The 15262-nt window shown below is 44.7% G+C and overlaps 1 long non-coding RNA gene across 1 annotated transcript; it reads left to right on the forward strand.

Annotated features, from left to right (window-relative positions):
• The first annotated feature begins 6597 nt into the window (after window positions 1-6597).
• On the forward strand, window positions 6598-10073 carry LOC139834089 (uncharacterized). The gene is made up of 3 exons (XR_011749405.1): window positions 6598-7739; window positions 8223-8307; window positions 9616-10073. It is a non-coding gene; the product is annotated as an uncharacterized lncRNA (long non-coding RNA).
• Window positions 10074-15262: the final 5189 nt, after the last annotated feature.

Genomic DNA, 15262 nt, shown 5'->3' on the forward strand with positions numbered 1-15262 from the left:
ACAAAACGCTCGGGAGGATGATGTGGACGCACTCGACGAAGCTCGCGACGAAGTACTTTCACGAGTCACCAAATACCAGCAAGACCTCAAAAACTACCACAGTCGACGGTTAAGACCAAGATCTTTTCAAGTTGGGGATTTGGTCTTGCGGTTAAATCAAAAAAGTACTGAGAAGCTCGAATCACCATGGTTGGGGCCTTACGTCGTCACAGAAGTCATTGACGGAGGAGCATACAGGATCAAGGACAAGAAGACAGGGGCTCCCGAGAAAAACCCCTGGAACGTGGCACAGCTCAGGCGGTTCTACGCCTAGAGTTGAAATATAGTCCTCCTCTGTAAAAATACAATGTACTGAAACGCCCGCGAGTTTTCCGACGCACTCTTTTCCTTTTCGGGGCACCGAGTGGGGCCAGAAAGGTTTTTAATGAGGCGGGCTCGCGGTGCTGCAATATAATAAAGATAGTGGAGATATACACGCTCGGGGGCTCAACGCCTTCAAAGTCTCAAAATATGTACAATATAGACAAACTAAACTTACCGAAATATTTCGCCTTGGTACACTAATACCTCGCCAAATATAAACATCGGAAGCTAACAATTATGAATATAGGGTACTCGTCAAAATCTTACTGCCTTGGTCCAAGAACCTCGCAACAAAAATATAGAACTTCGACACCACGACACTCGGGGGCTTCTAACCCATCAATGAAAAAACAAAGATATCTTATTATGACAGGAGGGAAAACCTTCGAGATAGCAAAACAGTATAAACTCCAGCCAAAAGCTCGGGGGCTCGGTGATCAAAAATAGAAAAAATACAGAGTTAACAGCTTTACAATATAGATTGTGTTTACAAATACACAAAGATGTATCAATGGTGGAAGTACAGCAAGAAGAGGAAAAAGTTTTCAAGGGAAACCTAGCACATGATCTATGGTTATTCGCTCAGTAGAAGGACGAGTACTATGCTCAGCATAGCTCCCCTTCACGAAGAACTCAGAATCCATCCGAAGAAGTTCATCCATCATATCTTCGGCAACAGGAGTCACCAAATCGTCAATCTTGCCCATATTTCTCTTTTTCTTTGCCATCTTCGCCAGGCAAGTAGGAACAATTTGATCTATGGGCAATTTTGGATGGCAAATTTTTATCATCATCATGGCAAATCTTGCGCCAGCAGAAAGTTGAGCCCGCACAAAGCCATGGATTCGAGGAGCATCTCGAAATTTTTCCATTAAAGCTGGAAGGGTCTCTGGCATTTTGTTCCGAGGGAACATGGTTCCATAAACTAAGAATAAAGTCTTCGTACAGAAGTCAAGGAAGTCACGGACCTGAGCCGCGCGATCTTGAAATCTGACGATTTGGCGGGTGCGCTCAGGAGTAACCCAAAAGTTAGATCCATGTTGCGCAGCCAGTCTCAGTAAAACAGTGGTTCGAGCTTCAACACGTTGGTCTTCGGCAGCAGTATCCAAAAACGAGCCTGGCACAGCAAACAAAATATCAAGGAACGAATAGCGAAGAACAACATCCAACACGGTTACGAGCAGGAAACACACCTGTCATGTCCAAACTGGCATCAGTCATTAGCTGAAGCATATAATTCTCGCGAGAAGAAGTTTCAGCAGCCTCAGCAACAGCAGCATCCTTCGCAGCGATGGCTTCTTTTGCCTGTTGAAGAGCACTTTTCTCTCTCTCGGACGCTTGTCGAGATTTTTCCATCATCGCAAGAGTTTGTTTCTTCATGGATTGAAGTTGTTGTCGAAGTTCTTGCAAATCTTCCGACAAATGTTTGCTTGAAGAACCTTCGAGGGGGTTATCATCGATTAGCATTTTCTTCGAGAAGGAAGAAGCAGGTGAAGCATCGGCAGAGCAAGGATTGGTCGAATAGTTATCAAATATTAACTGGAAAAGAAAGCGCCAGGATCAATGATAGTGCCAGAGGGAATTTCATTAATTTCTAGAAAAATTTACATAGACATTACAAAAGAAGTTTCTCCAAAAGGACTACCAGGATAATTGTCGCCACAGCTAAATTGGCGACAAGGGCAAAAGAGACAGAGAAAGCAAAAAACAGAGAGGCATGCAATTAGACCTCCGGCCTCGATGAGCTAGGAGTTGAAGATGGCTTGATCCCGAGATAGGCCAGAATTTTCTTCGTATTGGGCTTGGCTGCCTTGATCAAAGACCGCCATTTTGTTTGCTCTATCTGCTCGGTGTCGCCAACCTTCATCCAGTCAACAGTTTGTTGGCTGTCAGCGATCAAGGCAACAGTATTTTCAACAGCAACCTTCATGTTCTCCTGGCGCATCTTCAGTCCAAGATCCTCTGGCGGATTGAAGTCCTTGGCAAGGGCAAGGAAAGTCTTAGGCTCCTCTTTCTTCGGGAAGAAGTAGGGAAACAACTTCGACAATCCTGCGTCAGCATTCACCACGCCTTCGCGAATTTCTTGGCCATGAAACTCCAGATAAGAAAGTGCGTCAAGCAGAGGATCATTGGTGGGATTCTCAAGGTCAAAATCTTGGCTTGTTTGACCTGCCATAGAAATTATATGTTAGTCGACAGCAAGTAAAAACAAAAGAAAGCAAGTCTTAAGAAAAATAGAAGGGATCAACAAAGTTACCGAGGAAGCGACGATTTTGCGTGTTCAAACGCTTGAGGATTCCCTTTTCACGGTTGTCCTGTGCGGCTTTGTGCTCGTTTAAAGCAGCTTCAACATCTTCAAGTCTCTTCTGCAGTTCCTCGACACTAGCAGCTTTCGCCTTGGCTTCATTAGCCTCTGCTTTGGCTTCGCTAGCAACAAGTTCAGCTTTCTTGCGAGCCGCTTCACTTTGCTCCAGTTTTTGAGCAAGAGTGTTGGCAAGCTTGTTGGCCTCTGCAAGTTTCTCTGTCGAAATAGAAAAGAAAGGTCAAAATTGCGACAAAAAACAGGAGCACGGAGTCAGAAACAATGATAGCAAAAAAGTTATTACCTTCAGTTCTGCTGGCATATTCACGGTACCCAATGAATTGGGATCCAATGCGAACAAGCTCTTTGATCATGGGCTGTCAAGGAAGAAAAGAGAAAGAAAATATCGGTATGAGAAAAATTTGAAGGCACAAAAAGAAGTAAACAGAGGAAATATAGATACTGGCAAGAAAATTAAAAAACTTACATCATCCAAGAGCGGAGTAGAAGAGCTACCCAATTGGGGGGCAGGCTCGATGATCGTTTCAACCCTTGTCCTTTTTGGTGAAGGAGCAAGGGGGCTTGAAGGAGGAGTGGTGGTGACGACGTTTTGTTGAGGAGGCGAGGATTCTTCTCCTTCAACTAGTGTCTCCGAAACAAGTAAAGTACGTGACGCGCTCGTTCGAGGAGCCACGTCACGAGTTGGTACTTCTTCCTCATCATCACTGCGATTAAAGATTGACAGCATAAAAAGCAAGATGAGACAAAAAAACTTCGACTACAGAAATAAGGGGAAATCAAGGTGACTTACGAGCTGACGAGGGATGCGAGATATGGATCATAAGATTCCTTCTGACAAGAAGGATCAACTTCTTCGGCTTTGGAAGTGCCGGAATCTTCGACGTCATTCCTCTTCCTTTTGCCTTTTCGGGAAACAGCGGGAGGAGGAGATAGTGCCGACGCAGTGCCTTCGGAAGATCCCGCAGATTTTCGAGAATCTACGGGTTCATTCACAAAAGACGGAGCTTCTTGATTGTCATCAGTGACAATGGCCCTTTCTTCGACTTCTCCACCTTCAGGAAGAGGAGGAAGCGAGACAAGGTCTGGATGATTCTGTGCAAAATAAAACAGGGAGAGATGTCAGAAATGAAGTTACAAAAAAGATAGCAAAGCAACAACAAGACAATAGACAAAGATTACCTCGGGAAGTGGATTGGCGGCGCTGAAAGGCGTCACACGGCAAGAAGAAGGGACAGCATCTTTTTTGCTGAGAGATGAAATTTTTCGGACAAGTCTTTCTAAATCCTTGACTTCCAAATTCACCGACAGCCGATCTACGTCCTTGTCGCCGGCATATTTCCAGAGAGGATATTTGCGAGCCTGAAGCGGCTGCACTCTAGTCCTAAGAAAGTATGGAGTGATTTGGATACCCGATAACTCTTTGCCGCGAGTATTTTGCAACTCGTGGATACGAGCCATCAAGGTTTCTGTCGACGCCCTTTCTTCTTCGGTAGCCTCCGCGTCCCAGGAGCGGCGGCGAAAGATTTTCTCGGTGCCATCAAAAGGAGGGATGTTGTCCTCCGCACATCCATGGTTCTCCTCCTGAATGTACAACCACTTCTTGCGCCATCCTTGAACTGAGTCAGGAAGCTTGACGTCGAAGTAGTCAACAGTGGGCCGAATAGAAATTACAACGCCGCCTATATTATAGGCGACATTGGGCGAGCCATTTCGGCGGCAGAAGAAAATGCGCTTCCATAGCGCCCAGTTAGGCTGGACGCCAAGGAAGGCCTCGCACAAAGTGATGAAAATGGAGATATGGAGGATTGAATTTGGCGTGAGGTGGTGGAGTTGCAAACCATAGACAAAGAGCAGTCCGCGGAGAAAAGGATGAATAGGGGCGGAAAGACCGCGGATGAGGTGGTCGACAAAACTTACCCGGTACCCCATTGGAGGGGTTGGGTAGCTCTCCTCACTGGGAAAGCACAATGCCTTGGGTTTCTTGCTGATCCCCAGTTTCTTCAGCATGTTGACGTCTTGAGTGGAAATTTTCGATCTTTCCCATTCCGCCGCCCCAAGATCCACGGCGGCCATGGAGGATTCCGGCGTGCTGTGCCTTGTCAATCGACGCGGTGGCATCAACAATGGCGCAGGGTTTGCAGCTTGGAAGCGAGGAGCTTAGGAGGTTGTGGATCGCAGGAGGAAATTTGCAGATGAGACAAGGAGGACGGCGCGAGCGGAAGTGCTCAAGGAGGAAGACGATGATCTTATATAAGGGTGCGGCGAAACGACGAACCGTTGGATAAGGAACATGTGTGACAGATGATAGCCACGTGGCAACAAGGGTAAAAAAGTAACTTAACGTTGGGGAAGTTACGGTGCGTGCGCCAGAAAAAGCGGAGGACGTGTGTCCCCCACTTGCACGACGTGTCAAGAAAGTGGATCAATTGGGCCCGCATGGCAGCAAGAGCAGACTTGTCGCAAATTACTGACTAGCAATCGTGGCTATCGTCAGCAATAACGTCACCTTGGCAAAAGGAAAAATTCGACTACACAGCTTCATAAAAGGCGACATGGAAAAATAATGTTGAGCCTTTGATCAAATACAAGTTTTTGATCAAATGCTCGGGGGCTACTTTGGAAAAAAGAAAAAAGATCCGGAAAGACAAAATAGAAATGGCGTGAGCCTATGATCAAATACAAAATATTTGCTTATAGCCTCGGGGGCTACTCCCATCGGGAGCGCTGTTCGCGCACCCGAGGAATTATAAAATTTCGGGAGATAAAAAGAAAATATAGCGGCAAAAGGCGTGGAGCCTACAACCAAGTACAAGTCCTTGGCTGTAGCCTCGGGGGCTACTCCCATCGGGAACGCTGCTCGCGTGCCCGATGAAATCATAAAAAAAAAAGTGAAGACGAGAAAAGAATGAAAGAGCAAAAAGAAAGATAGCAGAGCAAAAGAGTATATTTCGAGTTATAAATAACTCTGCATATACTCCCATCGGGAGAGCAATATAAGTCATCTTTGACTCGATAAAATGTGTCATTCCAACAGCCGAAAAAGCACTCAACAATATATTCTCAGAACGCCAAAGTTGCGATCAATTTCTGAATGCCGCAAATTTGCGAAGGTAAGACCCCAGATCCGTTCTGCTGGGCGTGGCATCGCCGAAGATCAAGCGCTACTTTTATCCGTATCAACAGATACGAAGAAAAATCCTAACGGACGCGTTAGGTACCCGATAAATTTTACTGGGACTCGACAGAATGGTAAGACCTTAAGCGGCACCTGTCGACGTTTACACCAGTATCCCGAGGTCATGTCCAGGGACGTGATCTTGAAGTAGGTTTTTGCGGATTGCCACGAGAGCAGTTAACTAGTACCTGATCCGTCAGATGAACTAGCCCCAACTACCATTATCCCTGTACAATATAGAAATTTATGAGAAGAAATATAGAGAAGTTGAAGTTGTCGAATAAAAATAAACAGTGGAGATTTTCCTTAACTCTGCGATTCAAGCAAAATCTCGGGGGCTACTGACATAGGCATCCCAAATGGGCCTGCCGAAGATAGTACCCGGGGTTTACTGAAGGCCCACTACCCGAAGAATAAGAAGATTCGGAAGCCCAAGATATTATTAAGGAAAGCTAGAGTTGTAATAGAAAGTCTTATTTGTAATCTTGCGAGATGAGTTAGAAACCTTCCCGGATTCTGTAACTTGTACGGCACGAATCCCTCGGCTCCGCCTCCTATATAAGGGGGAGTCGAGGGACGCAGAAATCATCGAATCATTGTTTACAAACCCTAGTTTTCATAATCGTCGAGTACTTTTCGGCTGAAACCTTCGAGATCTACTTGCCCTCTACTTCCAACTAAACCCTAGCCTACAATCCATAGGCATTGACAAGTTAATACCTTGTCAGTACCCGCCGCCACTTCCTCTCTTCCTCTTCCCTTTCTTCCGCTCGCCTCCTCCCTTGCCGGCCGTGACGCTCTAGTCGCTGCAAGAGCGCCGCCGTCCTCCTCTCTTTTCCGTCCGCCTCGGCCACCTCTGGTTTCCGCCATCAATGGTTCATAAAGATGAGCTCCTCTTCCTTCACATGATCTGCAGCGCAACTTTATTGGTTTGTACCCTGCTCCTTCACAATTTGATCTTGTTCTTCCCTGCGCGAGCCAAAAGGTCTGAGCCTTTCTCTGTTTATCTATCTTCCTTGATCTGGACGCCCACTCCGCTCCACTCCCAGCAAGCCGGCGCCAAGCACGCTCGCCATGATCTCCCAGACGTCGCCGACGTACGTGCCCTCGTCTCCATCTTCAAACGTCTTCGACCGCCGCCTCGCATGAGCTCCGCCTCCCTGCAGCGACCACACGTCCGCATCCCTGCAACGCGTCTGCGTTCCCAAGCCCTGCGAGTCTGCGACCGCCAGCATCCAGGCCACGCGACGGCCAAGCGCGCCACGCCAACGACGCCTCGTCCGCCTCGCAAGCCGTCATGCATCTCCGTCCGCGTCGAGCAGCTTGGCCCGTACCTCACCGGCTCCAGCTCGTCGCCAACAGCCGCGTCGCCCTCCATCTTCCTCGCGCTCGTCCTCACCGCACGTCCCCGTCCGAGCTTGTCGTCGCCGACAGCATACACAAGTTCTGCACCGTCGGCCATGCGCCAAGTTCTCCTCGACTTCCAGCCGGAGCCGTAGTCGCCCGCGTAACGAAGCTCGCCACCAACAGACTCCGTTCAAGTTCGCTGCCAATGTTGATCGCCGACAAGCACAGCGCCGCGTGCCCGCGTCAATGCATCTCGTGCATGGCCAAGCTCCAGGCTTGGAAGCCGTCAAACAGTAGCACGTCTCTCTGCCCATGTGTTTAACAACGTGAGATGCTGAGCTCTTTTTGCTACAGGCACAAGCCAACCTTGTCCCTTGTTTTAATCATCTCCTTACATGTGGACCCCTGGTCCTTTGTTCCTTGTCTCTACCTAGGATTTCCTTGGGTGAGAAACACCAGCGTCAGGCAGTCCAGTTTCCAGTCAGCATCTTCAGGTCCCATCATCAGCCGATGTGGCTAGCTCTCCTTCTGGTATAAAACGTTTTCCCTTTTCTCTGTTTTCTGAAAATTGCTGAAACTATTTAAAACTTGATAAATCCATATCTCCCAAACTATATTTCCAAATAAAATGTTTCATATAAGAAAAATGATCAGAAAAATGCACTGAACATGAATATGCCATCCATTCATCTGTTTACATCTCGCATCATGTCGCGCGTTGATAGTTGTGCATTTTCACCTCACATATATGCGGAGTATTTCGGAATTCCAACTAGGTTTTCCCCGCTCCGTTTAATTTTGATGTAGTTCACCCCTGCCATGTTGTACCATGCTAATCAACCCTTAACTTTACCGGTAGAAATGCAACTCCAACCTAACTTGTTTGTCCGGGGTTCCGATCCCGCTTAAATTGGATAACTGCATTGCACCATCATTGCCATGCCATGCATATCATCTTCATCATGCCGGTTCTTATTCCGTAGTAGTAAGACTTGCATACGTTGTGTGTTCCAGCATTTGCTTCTTCCCGGATAGGATCACGAAGTGGTGTGGTGAGATACGACAAGATCTCCGGATGTCCCTCGGCAAGCTTTAACAGGCAAGCATTTCCCCTATACTCCTGTCCCTGCAGGAGTCGCTCACCTATTTTATTTTGCTTTCTCCCTCATGCTATCCTTAAGTTGCGTTCTTGTCACGTGTCCTTTCCACTTGTTACCTCAAGCAGCCCATATTGCCACCACCACCTCCTATGGCTATTGTTTGGTTATCGAGTCTGCCCTTGCGAGTCGTAGTGCATGCTAGTGCTGTTTTATCTCGTTACCGTTATTGATATCTTATCGGGTTATATGCTGGGAAGAATCATGGTTACTTTAGTTGTTGATATTTGTTTAGCGGAGGCATCGGTGGGTCAGCTGCTCGTTTTGTGATGGCTCACTTGTGTTTCCTAAATATCTTAGGACCCCGAGTTCTTGTTATCTGTTCCGAGACTGAGCGCTCTAACCACACGTGGGTATGCTTACCGGGTCTCCCCTCGACCACTGCCGGAATCTACAGCTTTGTCCAGTGGCCACAACTAGTTTGGATGTTTGTTTTGCTTCTCCCGGGCGTGCAAGCATGTTTCTTTGTGGTCAGATGATATGATGTTACTTTTGGGGAAGCCGTGAGTGCCTTGTATCCCCGTTGTCTCTTGCACGTCCGTAGGTGCGGCACGTATTGTTAAGAGGTCATCCTCTAGTGGGCTCTGATCCTCTTAGCCGTTCTCGCAACAGCTAGGTCCGCGTCGGAGTTTCGATCGGGCTCCGAAACGGGTTTAACTTAGTTAGGTGGCTTCCTGGACATTGTTGTAGTGAAGGAGAGTGTGTGTCGTGATATCCACCTGTCGTAAGTGGGTTTATCGTGCGTGTGGGCACATTTGGGCACCCCTGCAGGGTTAAAATCTTATCGATAAGCCGTGTCCGCGGTTATGGACGACTTGGAGCTGTATGACTCGACCATAGACAACTTACACCTGTTGTTTCAATACTAATAACTTGTGTAGTAAGTTAGCACAACTTTAATAATAAATGGTTAAAACTTGACAACCGTGTGAGTGCCTTTGTAAGTACCTCCTTGCGAGGGGGGAACACATCGGTTGGGTTATGTTTGCAGAGTATAGAACTGTTAGTTTATGCGCTCTCTCATCTTCTCTGATTAGACGAATGTTGTAGAGTGTCTCTATAGGTTTTTAGTGCTTGCGCGCTGCCGCTTAACCCCACCATATTGCCTATGACGTTCCTCTTGCGTCCTCTAAGTCCCCTGCGTGCCTCAAGTACAAAGGATGACTGGTTGACGAATGCTTATACGTCTTGAAGTCTTGTTAAGTACGAACCCGTACTTATTGCTGCTTCTACGGGATATAACCGTGCAGGTATGAAGATATGTTTGAAGAAGACGATGTTAGCAAGGTTACCCTTCCGGCTTGGCCTGGGCAGGGTTATGGACGCCACTGGTTATCTTCAGGACTCTTAGTCCAATTTGTATCTTGTCCGTACTCGGACGCATTCGATCTTTGTATGATTTGGATCTTTGTATTGTATATTTGTATCTTGACTCGTTGGAGTCGTTGTTGTAATATATGTATCTTGTGGGCTCTATTGTAAATCTGTTGTAATGTTACTCTCGTGATTGATTCCACCCGCATCGCGTGCATGCTTCGGCGTGTACGAGGCGCTTGGTGGTGCGTCTCCTAAAATCGATATCATGCGGATTTCGGCGGGTTCGCTGGGATCCTCATGGTACCGGTTTCGGGGCGTCACAAAGGCCAAATGGAAGAAAGGCTTGCAAAGCTGTAAATGACCATTAGACAAGAGGAAGCCTTATGATCGAAGCTATGCAAGGAGTAGTGATTGCCATGCAACGGATGCACATAGAGCTATATGTGTATGAAAGCTCTCCAATGGAACTAGTGGGGGTGCATCCAACTTGGTTGCTCACGAAGACCTAGAGCACTTTTGAGGAGGCTCATCATTGGAATATATAACCCAAGTTCTATAGTGTAAATTCCCCACATAGTTATACTAGTAAAACATGAAAACTCTCTCATATGAATGTACGTGCTAAACATGAGCACAAATGATGACTATGAATAATGCGGGTGCTAAAACATGAGCACAAGTGTGGATAAAAGATAGTAATGCTGCCCCCTTTTTCTTTATTCTCTTTTTTCCCTTTTTCCTTTTTTTCTTTTTTTTTTCTTTTTGATGGCCTCCACGGCTCTTTTCATTTTTAGGGGCAACATCCTAATATAACAACACACTTTTTGGTACAAATAACTCATAATGAATGAAACATGATGTATGAAACTGTATGCCTCTGCCAGTGTAGCAGGATGTGCAATGATCTAGCGTAACATGGGTAAACCACACATCAGCTGTATATGATCATGCAAAGCAATATATAAATAATAAATGACAACATGGCATGTAATGTAAAATGGATGTCGCATGGCAATATATCTCGGAACAGCTATGGAAATGCTGTGGTAGGTCGGTATGGTGGCTGTTTTGAGGAGATGTATGGGCTTATGTGTAGGAGAACAAGAGAAAGTTCTCCCACGGGTTTGGATGTACCGGCGAAGTATGCACAATTCTCAATGTGAGCAAAAGGCAATGCACAGTACCGAAGAGGCTAGCAAATTTGGATGGTGGAAGTGCCAAAAACCGTAGCTTAACATTAGTCAAAAAGAACTCACAAGCTTATTGCAAACAACTAGCAGGTTCATCATTAAGAGCATGATTAAAATTTACTCCAAGGAGGGCCGTTCACGGTGGCACAAGTACCCCGCTAGCTCCCTCGACCTTCAGCACAACTTAGTTATTACGATGAACTCTCAGACATGGAAAGCTATCAAGTCCAACTACACCTTCAACTATTTAAATAGAGTTTGTAGTACGGCACAAGCTTAAAGACAACAATCCACTACTAATTTTAACTTATTTATCCAGCAAGCCTTACCATCTAAATACCTCAAAACATTTGCAAAGAATCAAGTTATCAAAGCTCAATGTTCTACAAGTATTTTATTATACACTACCACATGCAACATTTCCCGTTTCCAACCATACAACAATTTAACGAAGAAGAAACTTCGCCATGAATATTATGAGTAAAGCCTAAGGACATACTTGTCCATATGCAACAGCGGAGCGTGTCTCTCTCCCACACAATGAATGCTAGGATCCATTTTATTCAAACAAAACAAAAACAAAACAAACCGACGCTCCAAGCAAAGCACATAAGATGTGATTGAATAAAAATATAGTTTCAGGGGAGGAACCTGATAATGTTGTCGATGAAGAAGGGGATGCCTTGGGCATCCCCAAGCTTAGACGCTTGAGTCTTCTTGATATATGCAGGGGTGAACCACCGGGGCATCCCCAAGCTTAGAGCTTTCACTCTCCTAGATCATGTTGTATCATGTCCCTCTCTTGATCCTTGAAAACTTCCTCCACACCAAACTCAAAACAACTCATTAGAGAGTTAGTGCACAATCAAAATATACATGTTCAGAGGTGACATAATCATTCTTAACACTTTTGGACATTGCACAAAGCTACTGAAAGTCAATGGAATCGAAAAATCCATCAAACATAGCAAAACAGGCAATGCGAAATAAAAGGCAGAATCTGTCAAAACAGAACAGTTCGTAAAGACGAATTTTATTGAGGCACCAGACTTACTCAAATGAAAATGCTCAAATTGAATGAAAGTTGCGTACATATCTGAGGATCACTCACATAAACTGGCATAATTTTCTGAGTTACCTCCAGAGAATTTTGCCCAGATTCGTGACAGCAAAGAAATCTGTTTCTGCGCAGTAATCCAAATCTAGTATGAACCTTACTATCAACGACTTTACTTAGCACAACAATGCACAAAACTAAGATAAGGAGAGGTTGCTAGAGTAGTAAACAACTTCCAAGACACAAATATAAAATAAAAGTACTGTAGTAAAATAAACACATGGGTTATCTCCCAAGAAGTTCTTTCTTTATAGCCATTAAGATGGGCTCAGCAATTTTAATGATGCACTCGCAAGAAATAGTATTTGAAGCAAAAGAGAGCATCAAGAGGCAAATTCAAAACACATTTAAGTCTAACATGCTTCCTATGCATAGGAATCTTGTAAATAAACAAGTTCATGAAGAGCAAAGTGACAAGCATAGGAAGATAAAACAAGTGTAGCTTCAAAAATTTCAGCATATAGAGAGGCATTTTAGTAACATGAAAATTTCTACAACCATATTTTCCTCTCTCATAATAACTTTCAGTAGTATCATGAGAAAACTCAACAATATAACTATCACATAAAGCATTCTTATCATGAGTCTCATGCATAAAATTATTACTCTCCACATAAGCATAATCAATTTTATTAGTTGTAGTGGGAGCAAATTCAACAAAGTGGCTATCATCAAATATAGGAGGCATATTGTAATCATAAAAGAAAATTTTCTCCTCAATGCTTGGGGGACTAAAAAGATCATGCTCATCAAAGCCAGCTTCCCCAAGCTTAGAATTTTCCATAGCATTAGCAACAATGGTGTTCAAAGCATTCATAGTAATAACATTCCCATTAGCATGCATATAAAGTTCCATGGGTTTTTTTAATTCTCTCTTCAAACACATCATGTCCTAATTCAAGATAAAGTTCATAAAGATCTCTCATATTTTTGTTGTTTTCCATTATGCTTAACTAGTGAAATAAAAACATGCATGGTATTAAGTAAAGTAAAACAAGTAACTAATTTTTTTTGTGTTTTTGATATAGAGTGCAAACAAGATAGTAAATAAAGTAAAGCTAGCAACTAATTTTTTTGTGTTTTAATATAATGCAGCAAACAAAATAGTAAATAAAATAAAGCAAGACAAAAACAAAGTAGAGAGATTGCGCTGTGGAGACTCCCCTTGCAGCGTGTCTTGATCTCCCCGGCAACGGCGCCAGAAATTTAGCTTGACACGCGTACAGCACGCGACCGTTGGGAACCCCAAGTGAAAGGTGTGATGCGTACAGCAGTAAGTTTCCCTCAGTTAGAAACCAAGGTTTATCGAACCAGTAGGAGTCAAGAAGCACGTTGAAGGTTGATGGCGGCGAGATGTAGTGCGGCGCAACACCAGGGATTCCGGCGCCAACGTGGAACCTGCACAACACAAACCAAGTACTTTGCCCCAACGAAACAGTGAGGTTGTCAATCTCACCGGCTTGCTGTAACAAAGGATTAGATGTATAGTGTGGAAGATGATTGTTTGCAGAGAACAGTAGAACAAGTATTGCAGTAGATTGTATTTCAGATGTAAAGAATTGGACCGGGGTCCACAGTTCACTAGCGGTGTCTCTCCCATAAGATAAATAGCATGTTGGGTGAACAAATTACAGTTGGGCAATTGACAAATAGAGAGGGCATGACCATGCACATACATATTATGATGAGTATTGTGAGATTTAATTGGGCATTACGACAAAGTACATAGACCGCTATCCAGCATGCATCTATGCCTAAAAAGTCCACCTTCAGGTTATCATCCGAACCCCCTCCAGTATTAAGTTGCTAACAACAGACAATTGCATTAAGTATGGTGCGTAATGTAATCAATAACTACATCCTTGGACATAGCATCAATGTTTTATCCCTAGTGACAACAGTACATCCATAACCTTAGAGGTTTCTGTCACTCCCCCAGATTCACGGAGACATGAACCCACTATCGAGCATAAATACTCCCTCTTGGAGTTACTAGCAAAAACTTGGCCAGAGCCTCTACTAATAACGGAGAGCATGCAAGATCATAAACAACACATAGGTATAAATTGATAATCAACATAACATGGTATTCTCTATTCATCTGATCCCAACAAACACAACATATAGCATTTGATGCGTGTGGTTGGCACGTCCGTTGGGAACCCCAAGAGGAAGGTGTGATGCGCACAGCGGCAAGTTTCCCTCAGTAAGAAACCAAGGTTTAATCGGACCAGTAGGAGTCAAGAAGCACGTTGAAGGTTGATGGCGGCGAGATGTAGTGCGGCGCAACACCAGTGATTCCGGCGCCAACGTGGAACCTGCACAACACAACCAAAGTACTTTGCCCCAACGAAACAAAGGAGGTTGTCAATCTCACCGGCTTGCTGTAACAAAGAGTTAACCGTATTGTGTGGAAGATGATTGTTTGCAGAAAACAATAGAACAAGTATTGCAGTAGATTGTATTTCAGTAAAGAGAATTGGACCGGGGTCCACAGTTCACTAGAGGTGTCTCTCCCATAAGACGAACAGCATGTTGGGTGAACAAATTACAGTTGGGCAATTGACAAATAAAGAGAGCATGACCATGCACATACATATCATGATGAGTATAGTGAGATTTAATTGGGCATTACGACAAAGTACATAGACCGTCATCCAACTGCATCTATGCCTAAAAAGTCCACCTTCGTGTTATCATCCGAACCCCTCCAGTATTAAGTTGCAAAGCAAATGCATAATTGCTTTAATTATGGTGCGTAATGTAACTAGGGACAAAATCCTTGAAAATAGCACTAATGTTTTAGCCCTAGTGGCACCAGAACAACACAACCTTAGAACTTTCTGTCACTGTCCCAGGTGTCAATGCAGGCATGAACCCACTATCGAGCATAAGTACTCCCTCTTGGAGTTACAAGCATCTACTTGGCCAGAGCATCTACTAATAACGGAGAGCATGCAAGATCATAAACAACACATAGATATAACTTTGATAATCAACATAACAAGTATTCTCTATTCATCGGATCCCAACAAACGCAACATATAGAATTACAGATAGATGATCTTGATCATGTTAGGCAGCTCACAAGATCCGACAATGATAGCACAATGGGGAGAAGACAACCATCTAGCTACTGCTATGGACCCATAGTCCAGGGGTAGACTACTCACACATCACACCGGAGGCGACCATGGCGGCGTAGAGTCCTCCGGGAGATGATTCCCCTCTCCGGCAGGGTGCCGGAGGCGATCTCCTGGATCCCCCGAGATG

The sequence above is a fragment of the Lolium perenne genome, chromosome 7 (assembly GCF_019359855.2).
Source record: "Lolium perenne isolate Kyuss_39 chromosome 7, Kyuss_2.0, whole genome shotgun sequence".
Classification (NCBI taxonomy): domain Eukaryota; kingdom Viridiplantae; phylum Streptophyta; class Magnoliopsida; order Poales; family Poaceae; genus Lolium; species Lolium perenne.